At 34.0% G+C, this 16,142-nt stretch overlaps 1 pseudogene; it reads left to right on the top strand.

The window, feature by feature from the left end:
- The first annotated feature begins 6,231 nt into the window (after positions 1–6,231).
- Positions 6,232–9,722, top strand: LOC132619612 (stemmadenine O-acetyltransferase-like; annotated as a pseudogene).
- Positions 9,723–16,142: the final 6,420 nt, after the last annotated feature.

The following is a 16,142-nucleotide window of genomic DNA, read 5'->3' as shown; positions in this document are numbered from 1 at the left end:
TGAAATTGGGCCTTAGTAATTACTAAGCCCGATTAGTATTTAATTAAGTGGTGAGATGAGCGAGGTGAGATGCGAATTCTTTCAAATCTCATTTCTATTGAAAAGAAAGAGTGGTAAAACCAATTGTAAGGGAGCGAGATGAGTCGCGAATTTATTCAAAATCCGTTGTCAAAAGAGTGAAGATTAATAATAACTAAATAATTTTAAGTCTCGGATTTTAGAGACAAATAATTGCCTTTAACGCTAGACGAGCTTTAGGCACGTTTCAAGACGTTTGTTTCGATTAAGAATGTGGTTACACATCTTATTTCGAGACGTTCTTTTTAATAACTCAAGGATGCGGTTACGTACCTTGGCCAAAGTCGTTTTAATAATTAATCTTGTTTCGATTGAGAATGCGGTTACACATCTTATTTTCGAGACGCTTAAACAACTCAAGGATGCGGTTACACACCTTGGCCAAACTCGTTTTAATAATTAATCTTGCTTCGATTGAGAATGCGGTTACGCATCTTATTTTGAGACACTTAAAAGATCTGGAATGCGGTTACGCATCCGGATTAAGACCAATAAATGTTCAACAATAAAAGTACGAGCAAATCAAGGCTCAAATACATAATATATTCAAAGATTAATTTAAGCTAAATATAAGTCAATAAAGCGACCGTGCTAGAACCACGGGACTCGGGGAATGCCTAACACCTTCTCCCCGGTCAACAGAATTCCTTACCCGATCTTCTGTTTTCGCGGACCATAATAAAAGAGTCATTTCCTTTTGATTAGGGATTCATAAGGTGGCTTGGAACACCAAAACTCAATTCCAAGTGGCGACTCTGTAAATAAAATAATCCCTTTTCAAAATCGTCACTTCAAATGGAAAAACCCTTTAATAATAAAAACTTGCGCGTTTTACGCGTGGGGCGCCAAAAAAGGGGTGTGACAGTTGGCTTCTTCTTTTCGTCTTATTTTCCCCACATCACAGGTAAAATTCTTCATTTCTTCTTCAATGTTTTTTAGTAACAATGGTGTGATGTGTTTTTGTTAGAAGTAATTCGACAATATTATAACACTTTTAGTATGACGTGTTCAATTTGTTATGGTTGTTATTATAAATCCGAGAAATTTATAAAGAGGCAAACTGTTTTCTTATTCATGTTTCAAATTTATTGGAGACAATTTGATGTCTATTTTGCAGGGACATCGACGAATCAAATATTGAATTATGATGAGTATTTATCTCAAACACGTCATGTAAATATTATTATTTGTATTTTGTGTGATATAATACACTTTTTTCCTTTTCCTCAAATGCTTGAACACTTCTATGTTATACGCCCGTGTTCAGAACTGTAGGAAACCAGAACCAGAAACTGGAAAAAAACCAGTAAGTAGAAAATGAAAACAGAAACTGTGTGCAAAAATTAAGAAATATCCGAGACCACAGAATTCACTGTGTGTCCTTAAGGAATTTAACTGCCTCACTGTACCCGAGGTTACAGATTATTTCCTCCCAGGATAAAACGGATATACCTGTCGCAGGAGTGGCGGTACCTCAAACGCCTACGACTTCGGCGAACTCAAATTTGGCAACGAAACACACTAAGACTCGATAGTTTTATTGCTGGAAAAAGAATGCAGAATTTGCAATGTAAGGAAATTTTTTCAGTAGTCGAAAATTGAGGCATTGCCTCAATTATATAGCCTCGAACATGCCTGTTCAGAATAGGCTTGGTGGCTGTCAAAAAAAAAATAAGAACGTTGGGGAAGTTTTCAAATCAGATCATTTGACCAAATCCAAATCCAAATCCGAAGCCGAGTCGAGCGATGACGACGGCGCGAGGGGAGTCCCTCTTCTCAACCCTTTAAGAGCTAGAGGAAGTGCTTTCTAATATAAGCACATAACTTTCCCTTTCTACCACCAATGTGGTACAAAGCTCCTTTTCAAAGGAACTTTGCTTTGAACTTCATTTTCCTTCCATTGTCTTTTTCCCTCCATTTCTCATTCACACCAACTTAGCTAGCTTCAATCACTAACTAGCTTTAACATTCTATAATAAAGGAATGATGTGTGTGTGTGTGTATATATATATATATATATATATATATATATATATGTGTGTGTGTGTGTGTGTATACTGTTTTTATTTGTAATTATAAGTTCAAAACTTTTGAAATTCATCGGTGAGAACTTATTTCTTTCTAAGTGCAGAGAGTAATAGTGACAATAATGTTTTTTCCAATAAGTCATCCTTTTGATACTTTTTTCTCTCCTTTCAATTCACTTCTTTAAAATAATGGAGTAACTAATTCTCAATCGCATCTTACAAACATTGTGCGCCCTCCCCCTCCCCCGTCCCCCCCCCCCCCCCCCCTCCCACTTTTTTTTTTTTTGGTAATCTCTAACTGTTTTAAGGCTCCTATAATTTTATTATGTTATTAACATCATACATATTTATTTCTACTTCAGCTGCATAATTGGTGATCAGAGTAACTAATTGATATACAGAAGTAGTGATTTGCAATATACATATATTAAGACTTTTTGTAAAAAAATTATATAAGTTAATTACGTATGAATTGTCAAACATTATTATCCTTTTTTGTCAAGCCATTGTTTTCTTATTTGAATGGTAATATCATATGCGATTGCCATGTCTTCTTTTTCCGTGATGTCATTTAATTAATTTTGGGTGTTATTGTTCTTATGAATAACTTTTTTATTCTCTTATACTTTTCGTTTTCAAAGGCTCTTGGTACTCTATATGTCTTGGAATAGTTTTAAATTAATAAAAAAAATCACGAGATACGAAATATATGAATTGTTCAGTTGCCTTATATATTGTCTTTAATTTGGTAATTAAGCATCTTATATTATAACAAGTTTTAGATAAATGAGAAATTTCATTACATGACTTTCTTGACTAATGTTGTATTAGACCGCGCAAAGCTCGGATAAATTCACTAATAGAAATATATTTGTAAAGCCCTGAAAATTTTCGCTGGGCACAAGGGCGTTAGGAAAGTTGTGAGGGGGTATAAAACTTAAATCTTTCGGTAAATATTGCATTCTTGCAATGCAATAAATTATATACACTGACGGGCATAATTAGTACGTTAGAAAGCTAATCCCAAAACCCAACATCAATGTTGATGAAACATAAAGAAAGCTAGAGAATTTTTACTTGGTTTGTAATGAACATGAGCTTCTCGATGCATAGCTTACTTTGTGTTTACTCCGAGTGGAATTTTGTGTTTGGATTTTTTCCTAAAGATAACTGTATAATCTACATAGCTAATTATATAAATGTAGTAAATATAGTATTATGTTATAACTATAGTATTTAGGGAAGTTCCATAATTGAATAATTGAATTATTAGAGACCACTATTATCATGACGGGAGGAAGGAGGAGTCTTATATGGCTGTTGCAGGACTAATTAGTTATTTAACTATATATTGCCATCACTTACTGGACTATACCACATTCCATCAATTTGGAGTACTGCAACTAGCATACAACTTTAATCTCGATTAGTATTCATAACTTTTTTTGGCAAGTTATGTTCAAATTGTTTAATTATTATGATTTTTCCTGGAACCACTTAGTTCCAAACCTTGTAGTTATATATTTTATTAAAGTTTGAAAAATATGTGCAAGTGGAAAGGGACATTCAAGCCTCTAATGATTGAATGAGAAAGGGACAGACACCTTTTTATAAAATTTAAAAGAATCAAATGAATATGAGATTCTCCTTCATACATGAAATGAAACAACAAAAGAATGCATTCTAATTTCTAAGGCGTTTTCATTAAGATCAAGACGTCTGAATTTGAATGCACATCTGAATGATTAAGATGTTGTCTCTAGGTCTGAACAGTGAATGATTAAGACTGTTTGTTTTTCAATATCTGAATGTGCATAATGTATTTATTTAAACATAATAAAGATACAATTCAAATTAAAAAGTAACTAAATCGTAGAAAATAAATACAAATTTAATAAAAAAAAATATTATTTGATAAAAAAAAATGAAACATTTATGTTCACTAGTAATGGTGGAGATGTTTTGTAGTCGTGGTGAGTGAGGGGTGGTGATTGGGTGGTTGGGGTGAGGATTGGCAGGTAGTGGGGTGGGGTTGGTGGGGAGTGGGGGTGGGTTGGTGGTGGGATAGGGGTTGGTGGTGGGGAGTAGGGGTGCGTGGTGTGGGGTAGGGATTGGTAGGGGGGAGTGATGGTGGGTGGTGTGGGGTGGGGGTCGTAGGGAGTGGGGGTTGGAGTGGAGGGTGGGTGGGTGGTGGGGTGGGGTTGGAGTGGAAAGTGCGTGGGGGTGGGGTTGAGGTGGAGGGTTGGAGTTGGAGCTGGCGATAAAAGAGTTTCATACAAAAATACCCCTTAATGATATTAAGACTTGGTTCAAGATCTTAATGGTTAAGACCCATTCAGATCCAATAAGTGTTTAGATCTTAATGCAAACAAATGCACTTAATTGCTTAATGTCTGAACCATTCAGATTCAGACCGCCAATATGTGCAAACAAATGAGGCCTAAGCCTAACATCTACGTAGTTCTGAAGCATCTTGCTGATTTCAAATGGTAAATATTCGGTGAAGATCATTTTCACTTTGTTGGTTGGATTGCCTAAAAGTGTTGTTTCTCCATTAAAGAAAACGTATCGCATGTCTACATAGAACAAAAATACATTACATTATCATATATTCATATGCGATTTTTCAAATGACTAATGACTGATTTGGTAAGCTGTCCTTTCTCATTAGCTTATTTTAATAAACACCTGATGACAATTACTGCCGGCATCAAATTATCTGTTGGAACTTAGCAATTTTGATTAAGATGATGTCTTGCCTAATTGTCTATTTAGACACAATCGGCATCTACGATTAAATTTTATGAATTTAGATTATATACACTAACGGGCAATGCAATAAATTCTTGCACCAATTTAGTGTAGTTTTAACCTATTATAACTGGTTAATTACCATTTATTTTAGGTTACCAATGATGTTGGAAATCTTACGGAAAATGGTTCATCACGAACACGTGTAGGATTGCAATAAATTCTTGCACCTTTAGTGTAGTTTTAACCTATTATAACTGGTTAATTACCATTTATTTTAGGTTACCAATTATCAATGATGTTGGAAATCTTACGGAAAATGCTTCATCACGAACACGTGTAGAAACTTTTCTTTATCACGAATACTTGTAGGGACTTCTCTTCATCACGAACACATGTAGGAACTTCTTTCAAGCTTGAGGAAAATACTTGATCACGAACAATTGTAGAGAATTCTTCGTAGCTTGAGGCATGCCAATGGCACTGTCCTTAAGGATATTTCACCCGGTATGGGTTTATCCCCCAGGATTCAATAAGCTCTTCTAGTACAAAACTAGGAACCAGAATCTAACAAAGATTTCACAAAATAATAACCCAGAAAAAGAAATAATAATAAGAAGAACTATTTGCTCTTTTGTATTTTTTCTGTCACCTATATGATGGCACAAGATCATATATATATACATACTCCAAGAAAGAGATGATTTCTAATAGTCTTTGTCATCCGCCAACGTTCCAAATATTTAATAGGAAGTAAAAGCCATAAATCAACACATTGAATTGTAAGATACGTTGGGCAGTAAATACATTTGACCAAGAAAAATGTTATTATCAAATGATGTGACCGTTTGGCAACAACCATATTTTATCAAATGAATGGTGTCATTTAAGGCTAATAAAATAGTAATAAATCTTTGTACTAAAATTCATTGACCAATTGACCGACCTCATTATTTTGAGATACCAAAAAATAATATTTTTCTAACAAATGATATTAAGATGAAATTACCCGTTACCTTGAGTAACCTAATTGTGTAAATATTTTTGACACCCCATCTCTTAGCCACTCAAACCTGTTGGAGACATTCTATCAAGAATCAATGAAGAACCTCCCAGTTTAAATATTTCTTAAACTATCAGGTCTCATTTGCTTGTAGTAGGTAACCTAATCTATCTTATTTTCAAGATTACAAGTCTCACTTCTTGTAAGAGTTACCTGATTATACATATATCTTTTGGATGATCTGATACTATAAACAGTTTCATCACGCTATCGATGTATATAAAGTCAAAAAATCAAACTCAACTATACATTCAGGCATTCCTTGTTCGGTTATATATAAAGCCATTGCCCACTTTTCAGACAAATAGATCCATGGCCAAGGAAAAAAAGGTAGAGATAATATCAGAAAAGTTGATTAAACCAACAGTTTGTACTTGAATCCTCCAATTTTCTGCTCTAGATCAGCTTCCCCCTCCGGCTCACTATCCAGTTTTTCTATACTATCCTCATGATCATCAGTTAGAAGCAAGAAATCAGTCATCAGCTAGATGCCTGCAGCTATAGAGTTCCTTGTCCAAAATACTTGCTGATTTTTATCCCTTTGCTGGAAGATTAATCAATGACAATACTTCAATCAGTTCCAATTCTATAGATGAAACTGGAGTAGTGTTTATTGAAGCTTTTGCACATAACTACAACCTCCAAGACATTCTCTCAAACTTTGATAAAACAAACATTTTAGGACAACTTGTCCCACACATTATTAATCATCAAGATTCACTTTTGAAAACTCATTTGCTGATTGTTCAAGTCAAATTCTTTGAGTGTGGAGGCATGACCCTAGGTTGTTGGGTTTCTCACAAGTTTTCTGATGCTATCTCTATCTGCACTTTCATCAATAATTCGACAGCCATGGCTAGAGGTGCTAATTCAATTCTTTGATTCCTGATTTTAAAACCGGTGTCAAAGTCTTCCCACCGACCAAACAACTGTATCCATTGCCATTCGGGAATCTTGTTGATCAAGATCAGCAAAGAAGCATTTCAAAGATTTTCTTGTTTGATTGGCCTAGCATCGTGGATCTTAAGTCTAAAGCTCTAAGTAAGGATGTATTGAGCTCCACGCGTGTTGAAGCAATGTCAGCTCTGATATGGAAATGTGCGACCGCCTCATCTAAAAGTTCTGGTACATCTAACGTATCCCACGTAGTGAACGTTAGGAAAAGGCTTGTACCTGTCACACCCCTTTTTTCACGAAAAAGTAAAATAAATTATGTTAGTTTATTTTTAAAAGAGTTTTTCCAATTAAAGTGACATTTTGAGAAGGGATTATTTATTTGTTACAGAATCACCACTTGGAATTGAGTTTTGGTGTTCCACGTCACCTTGTGAATCCCTAATCAAAAGGAAATTACTCTATTTTTTGGTCTGCGAAAACAAAAGTGCAGGTAAGGAATTCTGTTGACCGGGGAGAAGGTATTAGGTATTCCCCGAATCCCGTGGTTTTAGCACGGTCGCTTTATCGACTTGTATCTGGCTAAAATTAATTATGGATAAAATGTATTTATTATCTATGCCTATGATTCGCTTAAACGTTTGCTACCGGCGCACGGATAAAGAAGCGCAACGAGAGAGAAAATTAAGGTCAATACCATTAGCAAAATTTCACACTTATTATTCAAAATTAATAAATTTGGCCTAACATCGAAGAGACATATAGAAGTTACCAGATAACTTCAGAGTACATAATGTTCTTTGTATTTTTATTTTTAGAATAATTGGTGTTCATCAATAATCAATTCAATTAAATAATGTATACTAGTGATATATATATATTTAAATGAATGTATTTAATGTATCTAATATATATTTTACATCAGCTTTGGAGCTTTTTAGGAAAGTGTTGAGCCAAATACATATAAATGTATATATTGCATAATGTGTTTATAAAAAATATATAGCTTCTTTAATTAGAAAAATCAATTAAACAAAAAAAAATAAAAAATTAAGCTCACTGAAAATATATTTTAATCTTGACATCCATTAAGAAAGATGTTACCACAGTGAATAAGATATCATTGATGGGAAATAAAATATAATCAAAGAATGATAATCAGTAGTTGGTTCATATATTCGAAAGAAGAATAAAACTAATAATAAAATAAATATTGTTAACTTTGATTGCATAGAAATAATGATTCCCCATAAAAACCATTCAAACCAAATATCCAGATTCAAAATTCATAACTAAAGAAACTTTAACTAAATGAAAGTTCCCTTTAGGCTAAAAATATACTAAGTATTATCCCATTGGCAGATTAATTAAAAGGATGGAAATAAATTGAGATTATAAGGGCAGTCAACTAAAATAGATTTAAACTTCTAGTTAGGATACCATACAAAAATTTTGAGTTCATATTTATCTCTTGATTTTAATTACCTTTAAAGCTAATTATGCCAATATTAGCATACAAATACTGCTATTCCATTCTATTCTTGCTAAACAGTGGACAGTTGCTAAAATATACACATATGACGAGTTTATTTATCCTTCGGGCTTAATAAACAGAAACAATAATTAAAAAATAATGCGTCTCATATAATCATGATATTGAACTATACAAAGAAATTGAGTGTTACCTTTAGCGAAGATTAATTCACCACAAGGAAACGGTTACAACCTACTGATTTCCAAAGTTAAGAAAAGCTAACTTTCAGCTCCATGAACTCGAAACCGTGAACGAGAATCTCGAACTCGAATTTTTTTTTTTTTTTTAAAATCTTCTTTGATATTTTTTGTTTACTGTTCATTGTGGTGTGTTATTTTTTTTAGGCGTTGATGAGGAGTATTGTTTTTGTAGGTCTGTGTATGTGTTGTGTTTGTAGTTTAGTGCAGTGTGCACCCCGAAAAGTGGGAAGTGAGGGAGCAGGGAATAAAGGGATAATATTGTTGAGAGATATACGGGGAGAGGAGTTTAAGGGATTGGTATTGGTTGAAAATTTTTAGGGGTAAGGGACGTGCAGTTAGGGGTATTTTAGCTTAGTTTTTTTTTTTTTTTTTTTTGATTTTTTTTTTTTGTGGTTATTTGTTTTGTTTGAAAACTAGTCCAAAATAAAATATAACTTAGAAAAAGATTAAAATCACTAGCTTATTTATTAAATTTTAAATTTAAAAGAAAACATATTATTTATAAAATTTTCTTTTCTTTTGAAAAATAAAGAGATAAAACTTATCTTAAAATGTGACTCTATTTTTGAAGTTTCTAATTTTTAACAATAAAACTTAGTAAAAATAAAATAAAACTAAAATATCTAATCTACCCCTAAAGGTAATATTTAAACGTTATAATGGTGTAAAAACTTAAGTTCGGTCAAAAATTAAGTATTCACGGTACCTTCCTTGCCTAGTGGAACCATTGAAAACTTTCTCGCCTTTTTGGTGGCTACAAAAAGTGAGAGAGACAATAATGACTCACCAAATCTTGTGACCATCTTGAGAAAAGGTTTATTAGAGTTCCCTTATAATAATAATGGCACAAAAGGTTTAAATTGGGATGTGTCTTTGGACCCCATACTTGAGAATTGGAACATGTTTGGAGATATTCTATTAAGAAGCAGAGACATAGAGTTGTATCATCTTACTAGTTGGTGTGGGATACCATTTTATGAAGCAGATTTTGGATGGGGGAAGCCAAAATGGATAAGCATTATCAAACTTCACTACAAGAATACATTTGTGTCATGGATGCTAAAGATGGTGGGATAGAAGTCTGGGTTTGTTTGGAGGTAAATCATACGTCAAAATTTGACCAAAACTAAGATTTACTAGCTTTTGCCACCATTAAATATACAATTATGTGTTAATTTTTACTAGTCTCGGGTTCGAACAATGGGAATGGAAAAATATTTGGTAGGGAGAGGTTCCCCCTTTATGGTCATCGCAACTCGACTTTGGATTGGCAGGGCAGTGAGTTTTGGATATCAGATAGTAAGATTTTTCTTCTGTTTTTGTTTACCTATTTTTCGCACTCTTGTTCCATCTCCGTACTTTTACCTTCAAAGTTACAGATCAAGCTAATTTCCTTTTATACTGTAACAAACATCTTCAGTTTGTGATTGAAATAAATTTGGCACTGTCAATGTGCATAAGTCAAATCCTTGCATTGATGATTAACGAAACCTTAATTAGAATGTATAGTTCGAGTAAATTTTCGTTAATTATCTTTCACGATATGTAATTGATTGCAATAATGTGTACGTAATAAGTTACGAAAGAATGACATGCTAAATAGAATGAGACTAAAGATCGTCTATTCGCCTTAACATGTTCTTGATCGGTGGATGTAGTTTTCCATTTGTTGTTGGATATCCACGATGGCGGATCTAGGATTTTAACATTTATGAGTTTGGAATTTAGGATTCTTGAATAGTGACCTCAAGTTAATATACAATGATAACCGCATCAAGTAATAACGAGTATTAATACTTAATATATTTAATGAACCACCTCATATAATATATGAATATAGACATCACCAGTACAATTGTCATCGACGACTTGCCATGTTTAGAAAAGACCATTGCAACTTTCAGATTATAAGATGCAAAAGACCATTTCCCTTATGTTGGGGGTCAAATAGGTGGGACTATCATTGATATTTATGTTGCACGACAGTAAAGTTTCTGCACTCGACATCTATTTATAATTAAAATAATTTTATATAATGGAAAGAAGACGAATGAATTAAATATCATTTTCAAGTCTTTTTAATATAAGCATTCATAATTTTCTTGTATAGTGAAATAGAAATGCATATATTTTCTATCCAATTTTTTAAGTTTTAAATTCACTATTTCAAGTTACAACTAATATAAATTCATCACCAACAACATTTTTGTAACCACTAGAAAATTACTTTATTTGTCAAAAAACTATAACTGATACTTAGAAAAGTTCATTATTTCCTTGTATGGTCTTGGCATTAGGAATGAAGTAAATCACTTTTCCAAGTTTTAAGTTTTTAGTTAAAAAAATTTAAGTTTTGATTGTAGAACTTTGCCAATTATTTTAGAACTTTGAATGAAATTAGATAAATATTCGTATTTATCAATAATATTTTTGACAGCAAGAATCAAGGTATTGTATTGCAACAAACGGCTAACAATTTATTAATTGAAAAAGAACTTTTCACAATATAAATAAACACTATGAAGAGATATTTTTTATGAAGCTAAATGTTTTATCTTTGTGAGAATACTAGAACTACAAAAAATAACCATGAAAATAAGATCGACCATGCTAAATAAACTTACGCAACACATAATACTATAATGTAAGGTCAAATTTGTAATTAGTTGTCTCCACAATAGTAGAAATATGCACTCACATCCTAAAAGCAGGAGCACACTACAAAGAAGTACTACTTAGTGTTATATAAATGAAAGAGTGAACTCGATTAACAAAAATATCTCTAAATTAAAATGGAGGCATAAAAAATACTAGTTGTAGTGCAATATTTATGATGTTGAATAGCAAAAAATTGTTTGGACTCTATGTAATGGTGGATATTGAACAGTACGAATAAACAAGGTCGACATTTTACTTGTATAGCAAGAATAGGGAAAAGAGAGAGCGAGGAAGGACAAAAGGTATAAAAGAGTGGAAGAGGAAAAACAAAGTCAGGTAGCTACATGCAGTGTGGGACCCAAAACAAGAATCACTTTTCAGTTACTACAAGTGAACAGAACACTCGATTGCTTCACCCTCCACTATACACACACTGCCCAAATCAAATCATAGTACAACATCACTCTTGGAAAAGGGTTTGTCCACCGCCTGAAAACCCAAACTTACTAATTAAACCACCATCTCCAGCCAGGTAATTGTCACTTTTCGCAATATAATCCCTTTTATTTTATCTGGATATCTAACTCAGCTTGGTCCTTGCGCATGTAGGTGCCGTTGGATATTGGAAAATGGTTTCTTCAAATTCTGCAAAATCTGGTTCTTCAAAAAAATCTCTTTCTGCAAAATGTGTTTCTTCAAAAAAATCTGTTTCTTCTTCAAAATCAGTTTCTCCAAAATATGTAGTTTCTCCAAACTCGAAAGATCTGCTCTCCTTCTTCCTCTGCTCCGTCTCAATAGGTCTCTCTTCTTTCGCCCTGCTCATTCATTTTCTTTCTTATTATTAGCTGACAATTTTTATATATTTTATTTTATTATTCTTTTCTGTAGGAGATCTCAAGCTCTGAAGATTTAAAGGACAAAGATCCTCTTGCGTAAGTTGCTATTAATTTGTGATATTTATTTATTTTTGCTTCATGTCATGTCTCTTAATTTGGCCTTTGCTTTGATTTCTTTTACTTTGTGTAATTATTGATTTCATGGTCTCAAATACAATTTTATAGTTAAGAGATTTATTGCTGTTAATTTAAGCATGTCTCTGTGGGGTGTATTCCTAAGGAATTACTTTTACATATCAAAATAGGAAATGAAAAGGAGTACTATATACTCTTTTGTTTTTGCTATAGAAAAATAAAATATACTCATAGTTGATAGTCATCTGTTCAAATGTTATGTCTGTTCAATTTGGCCACTGGATATATTATTGTTGTACTTATTTGGTACGCATATTCCATTCAGAAGTCAAATTTAAGAGTTGTTAATTTAAATTACAAATCATAATAGGCAGGCTCATTATCTTCTTTATCTTATTAAATAATGTAATCTTTTAAATGATGCGCATCTCTTATTAAATAGAACATTAATTTATTAACAAAAAATAATTGTTTAACCAATTTTTGAAAGCCGCATTGCTAATTGAAAATAGGTGACAAAAGCACTTGTGATAAGAAGCACTTCTCGAAATAAGTTGATTTTGATAGCTTGTATAAGAAATTTTGGGCATGAAAAAAGGATGTGACAATCCAATTCTTTCTTTGTTTTGTTAAATCTGGTATTAAAGTTGTAAGAACTGATAGTATCTGGTATGTTTTGGTGTTTAACGGAAAGAGCCAAACTGACCAATACGCCTATATAGTATTTTGTAGATCTTTTAGATAATTTATTTCTGTAATTTCCAAAATGTTATATTGGATTTTGGTCTGAAGTATGGCCTTGGGATTCTCTTTAAATATTTGTCATTTCTTGTGACAGTGTCCATATGTTTAAAATATTTTGATTTGATTTGATTTCAAAGATTTTCTTGTTTTATTGGTGTTTGATTGGCCTAGCATCGTGGATCTCAAGTCTAAAGCTCTAAGTAAGGATGTACTAAGCCCCATGCGTGTTGAACCAGTGTCACCTCTGATATGGAAATGTGCGATCACCTCATCTAAAAGTTCTGATACATCTACCTTATCCCACGTAGTGAACGTTAGGAAAAAGGCTTGTACCTTTCTTGCCTAGTAGGACCATTGAAAACTTTCTTGCCTTTTTGGTGGCTATTAAAAGTGAGAGAGACAATAATGACTTACCAAATCTTGTGACCATCTTGAGAAAAGGTTTATTAGAGTTCCCTTATAACAATAATGGCACAAAAGTTTAAATTGGGATGTGGCTTTGGACCTCATACTTGAGAATTGGAACATGTTTGGAGATATTCTATTAAGAAACAGAGACATAGAGTTGTATCATTTTACTAGATGGTGAGGGATACCATTTTGTGAGGCAGATTTTGGATGGGGGAAGCCAAAATGGATGAGCATTATGGAACTTCACTGCAAGAATACAATTGTGCTCATGGATGTTAAAGATGGTGGGATAGAAACTTGGGTTTGTTTTGGAGATAAATCATATATCAGAATTTGAACAAAACTCAGATTTACTAGCTTTTGCCACCATTAAATAATCAATTATGTGTTAATTTTTACTAGTCTCAGGTTCGAACAATGGGAATGGAGAAATTCCTGGTAGGGAGAGGTTCCCCCTTTATGGTCGTACGCAACTCGACTTTGGATTGGCAGGGAAGTGAGTTCTGGATATCAGATAGTTAAGGTTTTTCTTCTATTTTTGTTTACCTATTTTTCGCACTCTTGTTGCATCTTCGTACTTTTACCTTCAAAGTCATAGATCAAGCTAATTTCCTTTTATACTGTAACAAACATCTTCTATTTGTGTTTGAAATAAATTTGGCACTGTCAATGTGCATAAGTCAAATCACTGCATTAATGATTAACAAAACCTTAATTAGAATGTATAGTTCGAGTAAATTTTCGTTTTTTATCTTTTACGATATATAACTAATTTCAATAATGTGTACGTAATAAGTTACGAAATTAATGGCATGCTAAATAGAATGAGACTAAGGATCATCTATTCGCCTTAACATGTATCTATTCGCCTTAACATGTTCTTGATCAGTGGATTTAGTTTTTCCATTTGTTGTTGGATATGCACGACGACGGATCTAGGATTTTAACATTATGAGTCTGGAGTTTAGGATTCTTGAATAGTGACCTCAAGTTAACATACAATGATAACCACAACAAGTAATAAAGAGTATTAATATTTAATATATTTAATGAACCACCTCATATAATATATGAATATAGACATCACTAGTACAATTGTCATCGACGACGTGCCAAGTTTTTTTTTTTTGAACTGGCGTCCTTTTATTTGAATTGGCAATAGACAGGAGGACAAATGAGGGTATTACCCACGAGTATATGAGAGATTGGCATCCCAATCCCTGATCTTATGTTTAGCTACCTCTTATAACGAACCAAATAATCAACCTACTCAATCTATATCTATACATTTCTATGGTGGGTCAAACTGATTCTCTGATGGCTTTAATTGTCTGAATCTAAAAGAGGCTGTCCCCATTTTGTCAAGCCGTATAAGTCCGCGCACTACCCTTGGTAGGCAGTCTGCCCTTGTGAAGACCATTTGGCGTTGATGAACATGGCTGAGGGCTGCCAGTTTATCCACTACCTTGTTTGCTTCACGATAACAGTGTTGAAACCTTACTCTCCTTCTTCTCGCAATTCTCTTTATCTTATCCACCACTTCTTCTAGCCTCCATGGGGTGGTTGTTTCAGATCTGGAGCATTTCGTGAGCAGAGTAGAGTCCGCTTTAACAATTATGTCCTGTAGGAGCAATGACTCGCACTTTTGTAATCCAAACCCCATTGCTTTCCCTTCTGCCTAGTTGCCCGTGCCCTCCCCCAAGAAAATCGAATATGCTAGTATGAGATTACCTTCATTGTCTCTGATGACTCCACCTGCTCCACACTGTCCTTCTCAACAACTTCTATCTGAGTTCAGCTTGTACACGTTTGTTGGTGGGTTCTCCCATTTGACTATCTTGTATGCTCTGTGTTGCATCGGCAAATCAGCTAGAGTCCGCAAATTCTCCTATGAAGCTTGTAATCTTATCTTGCCAAATCTTTGACTTGTAATTCCTGTCAGATTATTCAATATCAAGATTTCCGATCTAGTTGTTGAAGGCTGCTCTGCACCATACTTGACCGCGCATCTTGATCTCCAAAGTTCCCATATTATCAACCCAGGCAGAATCTTCACCATGAAGGCTGCTACCATGTTCCAGTTTTGCTGATTCCACCATTTCACCAGCAGCTGTGTCAATGTAAGGCCCGATATTTGTATGCCAAAGGTCCCTGCAAACTTCTTCCAAATTTGTTGGGCCAGGTTGCCCAAGCAAAATTAATGCTCCTTGGTTTCCACAACCAGATTAGATGGGGAGCAGCAATAGCACTTTGGCTGAATGCTTATACCGAGCTTCGCAACTTTCTCTTCTGTTGGGACTCTATTGTGTATTGCTCTCCATGCCATGAAGGCCATCTTGAAGGGTACCTACTTATGCCACACCATTTTATCAATTATTGTTGGGGTCTTTTTTTGCCTTAGCAATTCCCAAGCTGATCCTACTGTGAATTTGCCAGATTCAGTTGCTTTCCAGATGGCTTTATCTGCAACTCCTGGTGTTAATGATAGTGGAAGTAGGTGTCTGTATATGGCATCTCTAGTTTCAGCTGTGACATCTGAACCCAATCCCTCTATGAGCCATTCTCCGTTGCTGTAAATTTCCTTCAGTAGCACATCCCTTGGTTGTGCCTCTTCTTCCATCAGATTTACCAAGGGTCCCTCTCCGGTCCAATTGTCATACCATAGCGATATATTCCCCTCTCCTAGTTTCCATAGTATATTCTCCTCCACTTCTTGTCTGTTATCACATAACACTCTCCATGATTGAGATTGACCAACGTGTCTCCTTGTAACTATGGGGTGAGATCTTCTGCAGAATTTGGCCAACATAA

Source organism: Lycium barbarum, chromosome 11 (genome assembly GCF_019175385.1).
Source record: "Lycium barbarum isolate Lr01 chromosome 11, ASM1917538v2, whole genome shotgun sequence".
NCBI classification, from domain to species: Eukaryota; Viridiplantae; Streptophyta; class Magnoliopsida; order Solanales; family Solanaceae; genus Lycium; species Lycium barbarum.
Note: the sequence above shows the minus strand (reverse complement) of the source record. Positions and strands in the feature narration are given on the sequence as shown.